This window comes from Hyalella azteca, unplaced genomic scaffold, assembly GCF_000764305.2.
Source record: "Hyalella azteca isolate HAZT.00-mixed unplaced genomic scaffold, Hazt_2.0.2 contig10134, whole genome shotgun sequence".
In the NCBI taxonomy this organism is placed as follows: domain Eukaryota; kingdom Metazoa; phylum Arthropoda; class Malacostraca; order Amphipoda; family Hyalellidae; genus Hyalella; species Hyalella azteca.
In genome coordinates this window covers 148,808-156,935 of record NW_025940181.1, presented here as the reverse complement: position 1 = coordinate 156,935, position 8,128 = coordinate 148,808, and positions in this window count along the sequence as shown.

Below are 8,128 nucleotides of genomic sequence, written 5' to 3'. Positions count from 1 at the left end.
GACCACGGTAGCTTTTATGACGCGGTGAGATGTTCACTTATTGGCTGACACGTGCTTGATGTACATCATAATGCAGGTGCTTGATGTACATCATAATGCAGGTGCTTGATGTACATCATAATGCAGGTGCTTGATGTACATCATAATGCCTACCGTTTATTGATGGCTGAGTGGGCCCTAAAATGTAGTTCTCCCGTAATGCTAGAAAATAATTAGCCGATCTTGTTACTATTTGTACACTTCCGTGGAGCCACTTATGAAGCGAGTAACATGTAAAATTGTACTCATTTGTATTTGTATTATGGCACTCGTCAAAACAATTACTTTTCATTCTTGTCAATTCAGTACCGTAATTAAAATTCAAGGGCTCCAGGGCCTATACTTTAAAAAAAAGTTAAGCGATCGTAAGTTCATCCGCCAATCTTTGACGGCCTTTCAAGCAAAATCCACCAATCATAGACAAGAAAATAGAGCACAAGTACTTACGTTCACTTAGCGAGTTTTGCAAGTATTCGATTAAAATCGAATCACACCAGTAAACTATCAAAATTCGATTATAATCTTGCAGATTCACAAATGCAGTCAACGAATGCCATGCAACCGAGCATTTGCATGTTGCTGCCGGTGAAAGGTTCCGACCAGCTGTGCACCACGAATAATTCTCTATACTTCACAACGCTATTCTTACATTTTATGTTAGATTGACTCTGGTCAACTGTTTCATGATGCGCTGTCTAACAAATGTAGTAGAACTGAGTGTTCTGGGATCATTTTATGAGCTAGTGTTCTCGGCCATATCTTAAACCTAAGCTTTACTTGCTCGTGAGGAATTTAAATGTTCAACTGTTTTTAGTGGCACCGTTATTATATTTTTTAGCATCTGCTGAAAATTTAAGGCAATTATGGAGCAGCGGCTATGAAATGCGAAATGGTCGCTGGAGTTTCTGTTGAAGTTAAAAACTGTGTGTGTGACTCCGGAGCTGAAATTGTGGGTCCGGAACTTCTTATTGTTGAACCGATGTTGTTTCCGGAATCTATTCAATACCCTACGGATACGCAGGATCTTTTCTCAATACCGTATCTCCATAGCTTTTCTTGAAGCATAATTGTGTCCGGGTGTTTTTGTCGCTAAAACTATAGAGATGCCTCCATCTCGATACAGACTTTTAATATACTACAGTAAACTATACAGACGTTTTTACATTACTCCAGTAACTATTCTATGCAGTACGCAGCAGTATGCGTCTTGGGATCAACGCCACACATTATAATATACAGAATGGCTACGTAAATTTCAATCCCTAATATGTATTAACCAAGTTAACATTGCAAGATCATCTTGCCTCCTGGAACGATGTAGATCGGGCCGAATAGGTCCATCAATATTAGGCAAAACATAAGCTCGAGCTGCTCCCTTGACTGCAGAATTTTCGTACCCTAAATGCCTGATGTTTAATTAAATAATATTTAATATTCGTAATAATAATATTATTTATATAATAGTAATATAATAATATAATTTAATAAATATTAATATACTATATACAATATTAATATTTATAAATATTAACAATATTTATTTACTTGAATTTTCTGAATCAGAGTTCAATTACAAAATACAAAGGGATTTGTAGAATAAGTTGCATTTCAAGTGTTAAAAATTACAAATGCGTGCGCATCATTTAGTTGTATGTAAAACCTCTATCGAAGCTCACTCGTGTTCTTTTTCTTTGTCATTTCTCCGACATTGCAGATTTTATTAGATGATTCATTGTGTGTAATGGTTCTGGAAGCTTTGAAGCCAGACATCTGGTCGCTGTTCCACAGGTGCTCCATAACCGGCAGTCTGGCGAGAAAAACTGGCTTTAGTTTCAGCATTATTTCTGATGGTTAATTTCTCTCAGTATCTGCCTCAGTATGGCTGCGGCCTCGGTGGTGTGAGGGTGTGCGCGGCTGCGGTCGTGAAGTTGATGAGACGCTAGAAACGTGCATTGCGCACAGTTGTCAGCAAGGCGTAAATGGCCGTAAAATATCTTGTTTGCTTCTACCTCGAAATTAGAAGTTGAACAAGGAAAAAACATTAGTCTAAGTCATTTTTACTTTTTAATAGACATTACATGCGACGATCATGATTATTTTATTGTGATGTACTCTACGAAGTCGAAGGCTGCGGGCTGTTATGATCACTCATAGATTTTCTTCTTAGCAAATACAGCTATGATGAATTGAATTGATGTTTATTTTGTCTTGCGCGGTGGTGTTATTTGCCTGCAGAAAATGAAAGCGTCGTTGGGTAAGGTATATATGCTTTCATATTCTTTTTGTGGTCCTCTATTTGATTTTAACTATTATAGCCCTAATAAATATCGAAGCAGTGAAAACGTGGACAAACGCTAGAAATTTTAGTGTATGGCAGCAGACTGGCCCTATAGTGAATGGCAGCAGACTGGCCCTATAGTGAATGGCAGCAGACTGGTCCTATAGTGAATGGCAGCAGACTGGTCCTATAGTGTATGGCAGCAGACTGTTCCTATTGTCAGTGTATTTATTGTTACTCTCGCTATTAAATTATTTTGTTGGCTATCCAGTCCTCGTCTACGTAAGAGGGCGCATGCCGCGTAACTGCTCTTACTTAACCAATCTTTTCGTAGATAGCTGCTTTAAAGAATATTTACGCTATATCTACCACCTACCAGTGTAGATGTTGCTGCAAATATAGCGTATGCTTTACGCTATATCTACCATCTACCAGTGTAGATATTGCCGCAAATATAGCGTATGCTTTACGCTATATCTACCATCTACCAGTGTAGATATTGTCGCAAATATGGCGTATGTTTTATTTGTAATGATGTTTTGTGATGAGCGGCAACAGACGTCATTCACATATTGCATGTGCAGTGCACGCTTGTAAGGCTATTGAGTTAACACTATCATTTGTTAATTTTAACTCTCCTCTGTCGTAATTAACGTAGCCATAACACTAGTAAGCGTTTATTTCGTATTTTGTCCAAACAGATATTATAGGTCTGTAATATCCAACGTAATATTATTTTCACTATATTTATTTTCCACTATATATATATATAGTACGTATATATTTTATTTTATATTTATCGAGCGCACATTTCATGATTTCATTCACAAAAACGAGGGAGTCAAGCCAAGTTAGCAATGCACTTCCTGCCCTTGTGCGGATCAACTTTAGTCATTTTGGCTCGGCAAAAGTGACATATCAGTACTTAATGCATAAAGTGTGTCCTTATTGGAGCAATATGACCCATTAATTTATCTCAATGTATTGTTATCTTCAACGGAAGCGTGTCTCAGACTCGACAAAAACTTGTCAACTCCCATGGGCCTTGCCTTGCCTTCTATCCAGCACTGATTCAGACCCTTTATACCCCTGTTCTCTTGTCGTATGATTGCCTCGATGGTTTTTCTTACCGCATTCAAGTCCTTGAAACGGCGGGAGCCAGCGCCTGCTTCTCTGCCGCATACCACATTTTTACCCCCACAATTTGAATCATTTCATAGCCGACTGCGCGCATTACGTTCCCTTCAAATGTTTACCTGGGAATTTTACAGCATTTATTTTTGCGGTAATTTGTGATGAGGTCTTGCCGTGATGTGTCCGACTTGGTGGAAATGAGTGGCCGTGTAACTTATTTTTATCATTTTATTTTACGTGTTTCATATTCTCTCGTCATTGTCGATTTTATCTGCGGCTAATCATAAAAATGTGAACACATAAAATGGATGTTCATTACCCGTATCTTAAATCGATGACGTGAGTCGCTCCATGATTCGTGACCACGTGAATGACGAAGTGGTTTCAAATATTATTTACCTGCAGGTTGGTGGCTGATGAAATTTTCCGTCATTTTTGTCTGTCTCACAGCGCCCGTCATCTTCCATTTTTGTTTCGGGAATCAAGAGGCCAATCATTATCCGTTCAGTCATTTGCCACTTCCTGTTTTGATTTCTGAACATTATAGTTTGATTTTCAGTTAGTCACCCCTGTCATTGATAACGTCCCTGCAGCATTATATATACAGGTGATAATGGTCTCTGCAGCATTAGGTGCTAATGGTCCCTGCAGCATTAGGTAGTAGCACGGATACCTGCGCTATGATCGCGCCAGCATACAATGGTCCCTCCAGCATTACCTAGTAGCACCGATCTGTGTGCGAAAAAATTATGTGAGTTAATGTTTAATGTAGTTTTAATGGCTATAATGCGGGTACTCGTACAGTGAACTGCAGCCTGTCCAGTGCAGTACCTACCCGCAATGTCAGTTCATCATCATGCTCCAGTTCATCACGCCCGAGTTCACCATACCCGCCCGACTTGACTATTGAACCACCAAGCGGCATTGACTGCTATAGTCGACTCCTTATCAGCATTGAACAGATTAGTCGCTTGATCCGCGACGCCATCGTTGCAATTATCCTGACTGCCTTGGAAAAAATTCAGTGTTCCCTGCGCCTGAGCTTATATAGTCATTACGGGCGAGGCGCCTGCGAGGAGTCCTAAAAGCAGCTATTGTACACATGTCACGTCGGTTCTGAATATTAACAGCAGAAAGTTTACTAGCGCGCCTGACAAATATCTATTTCGTGCCCACTTTGGTTCTAACAGATCGTCACTCATTCGTTCTCTACCTGGTATCTAAATTTCTTTTAAGAAACCTGTAGAAAAAGTGTTTGTTGGACGAACCTACCAGACATGTTACTTATAGCGTCTACTAGTTAATGAATTCAGTGTAGAACCTTAAGTGGGTGTTAGACTTAAGCCTGGCCACTTATTCGAGTTCTTACTTAGGCCTACTAACTCGGTAATTCATGTAGTAATGAATGATTCATAATTACGGGTGGTAATTAGATACTCGAGCGAGTTAATTATGGAGGAAATCTCAACCCACTCCACTACACAAGTGCGCGAGTGTAGCTGGCTGCTGAAGAAAGTCCTCTCACTTCTCGTACAGTAAAATGAAAGTGTAGTTCGCGGGACTGCTTCAGCCCTTTCAACGTAACCACGGCTGCCTTTCCTCTACGTAACCACGGCCGACGAGTACGACCTTTTAATAAGTATTGAACAAATGTTGATAGACTTCTTAAATGCCATTATTTGTCGGTAAACTGCAATGTTGAAAAATACCCTCGCCTGTTTAATTATCGAAACTTCTTGAACTAATATCATGAAAGGATGTCCAGCACTTTTTTATGTGCGAATTTTTTTATATACATTTTCGTATAAAATTCTATGCAATTGAATGCGTTTCAGCGTCACTTGCTGTGATGTGAACGTATTCCACACGCACACACTGTGCTCTATTATTAATACTCTAGCAATTTATTTACTGAATTGAAATTTCATGAGAAAAATGTTGAAGCGCTCACGCTCAGCTCGCAGCTGAAGCGCTAAATTCCTATCCCACGCATAAATGTTATTATATTATATATTATATTATATATTATATTATATTATATTATACAAAATGTTATTATATATAGCACACCATCCCTGCAGGTGTGCGGCGGTGGTGGAATTTACACCGAGTCTTGTATTTTTCGTTTCTTCCGCTTATAATGTTGAACGGTTCAACCGGTGGGTATGAGCGTAGTCTATGTGTGCTATATCCCTTCTACTGAAAATAGATATTCGGAAAAAATGCTGTGCGATCTTATCAGGGTATATAATCCTAAGCGCCCTGAGAATGAATATTCAAATAGTGAATAGCTCAGAAAGTAAAATACATTCTCTCGACACTGACCACAGCTGTTCAAACTCGCTAGTGATGTCTCTATAGGCCTCAGCTCGTGTGACCAGCTCGACAATCTCGGGACTGTAATTTTTTAAATAAGAATTATATAATAAATTATATATATAATGGTCTTAACGCAATATATATATAGAATTATATAATAGTCTTAACGCAATATTTTATCATGTTGATAATTTTCCAAAATCTGGCGTTTCGTTCAATAGGTACTTGCCAGCGTCGCGTCTGCATTAATCATTATATTCTACTTCCATACTGTCTAATATAATTGCTAGGTAAATTCAATTCTGTCCTTTCATTAATTTTAATGGTTCCCGCAAAAAGGTTACGAGTCTAAGTTCTTTAATAAAATTCCCTAATTTCGTCGTAATTGAAACAAGTGAACGCAAGTGTTCGTGATAATGCGTGTCGTCGACCTCAAGTCCTTTGAATAAATTGAATAGCGCGCTGCTTTCTGTGCTATGTAAAGCTTACCTCACAACAATCTCTTTGTCCGAGGTGACAAACGTTCTGGTTTGTAAGAATGGTTTGCATGTTGTAAAACCAGCTTGTGTGCTGGTGTAAAACTAGCTCATGTACTGGTGTAAAACTAGCTCATGTACTGGTGTAAAACCAGCTTGTGTGCTGGTGTAAAACCAACTTGTGTGCTGGTGTAAAACCAACTTGTGTGCTAGTAAAATCAGCTCGTGTGCTGGTGTAAAACCAGCTTTTATGCTGGTGTAAAACCAGCTTTTAGGCTGGTGTAAAACCAGCTCATGTGCTGGTGTAAAACCAACTTGTGTGCTGTGTAAAATCAGCTCGTGTGCTGGTGTAAAACCAGCTTTTAGGCTGGTGTAAAACCAGCTCATGTGCTGGTGTCAAACCAGCTTTTGTACTGGCGTAAAACGAGCACATCACACAGCGGGGATACGTGCTTAATAATCGTTGAACATTAGTAAATATGAACTACACATACTCTCGATGTTCTATGAAGAGTATGACCCAAGCTGTTATACGGTAATGTAATCCCTAACTTTATGAGCTTCGTATGTGTACTGTTCAGAAATCTATGTGGAGTTTTGATTTGCTCTGTAGAACCTGTTGAGTAATTGATTCAGTATTGCTTGTGGCGCTTCTAGTTTGTGATGTCTTTTACGTGCGAATTATTTAGAAGAAATGAACTCTGCTCTTGTTCGCCATGTCTTGACCGAAATGCCATTCAGGTGAAACGACTGCACCTGCTTTTTCGGTGAAATCGCTGGAAGCCTCGCTGCGGGATGCCGTTTTCTCAAAAGCCACTTCTTGCCGAGTCATCGTATTGTGCGTTACCTGTGTAAATAAATTTACTTTCAGTTCTTTTGGTAAGAAGTTGCGCCGACCGTCTCTGCTGAGAGGCTGCGATGCGTGAACGGCGCCGAGATATCGCGCTACTTCCGGCCGGCTCTTCCGCTTTTATTCTTTCGACGCATTAACGTTCAGAGATATATTTGTACCTATAAAGTTTATAGGTGCGTCCTAAGACCTTGGATTCAAGTTGGTAGATTAATTGATCATTTAACTCTCAGTTACTGTGACGTTAGACATGTTATAATATTCAAGGCTTCGATATGCATTTAAATTTTTGTATATTATGTAAAAGCAGAAAAAAGCAGTTGTTTTGTATTGTACCGCACTCCAAATCTCAACTGAACGGCATTATTTTATTTATTGAAACTTCGTTGTTTCAGACATCACAATTCCTTTGGCCCACGACGGTGTTGCGATGTCGGATGGAATGCACGCGAACGAATGCCTTTAAAAAAATGCACAACTTAAAGAATGTTATTTCTTTGCTGCGATGCATAGGCGCTAGCGTCGCTGACATTCAATTGACTTCTGCATGCATAAACATCCATATTACAGAAATAGTAGATTAGCTTTTGATCTCTAATGTAACGGGACGTCCTTTCCTTCTTCGTCTGGATTAACTCCTGCACGTCCAGCGTAACGCCGGCATCAAGCTTAGTCTACACCAAATTTCTTGCGCGAAGAGTAACACTGAATTAGTTGTGTCACCCAAGAGGCTTTCACCGACGTTCCGTGTGATTGCGGTCTTGAGAACGTCGTTGTATTCGGTGGTGCGCGCCTGACCTTTACAAGGGACGTGAGAGCTCGAAAATCTGCTCTGTAGGCGCATTGTGTCTCCCTGTTCTGTGAAGTTGCAAAAAACAGCGTTATTTCTGTTGCAGGCGTCAAACTTGCGAAAACTTGAAGCTTGGGTGGCAACTTAAAAGTTATAACCTTTGTTCAAAAGTTTAATTTCCTCCAACCTGTAGCAATTGTGATAGGTGCTGTGTTCGAATTTTGAGCCCCTGATGTTCGCTG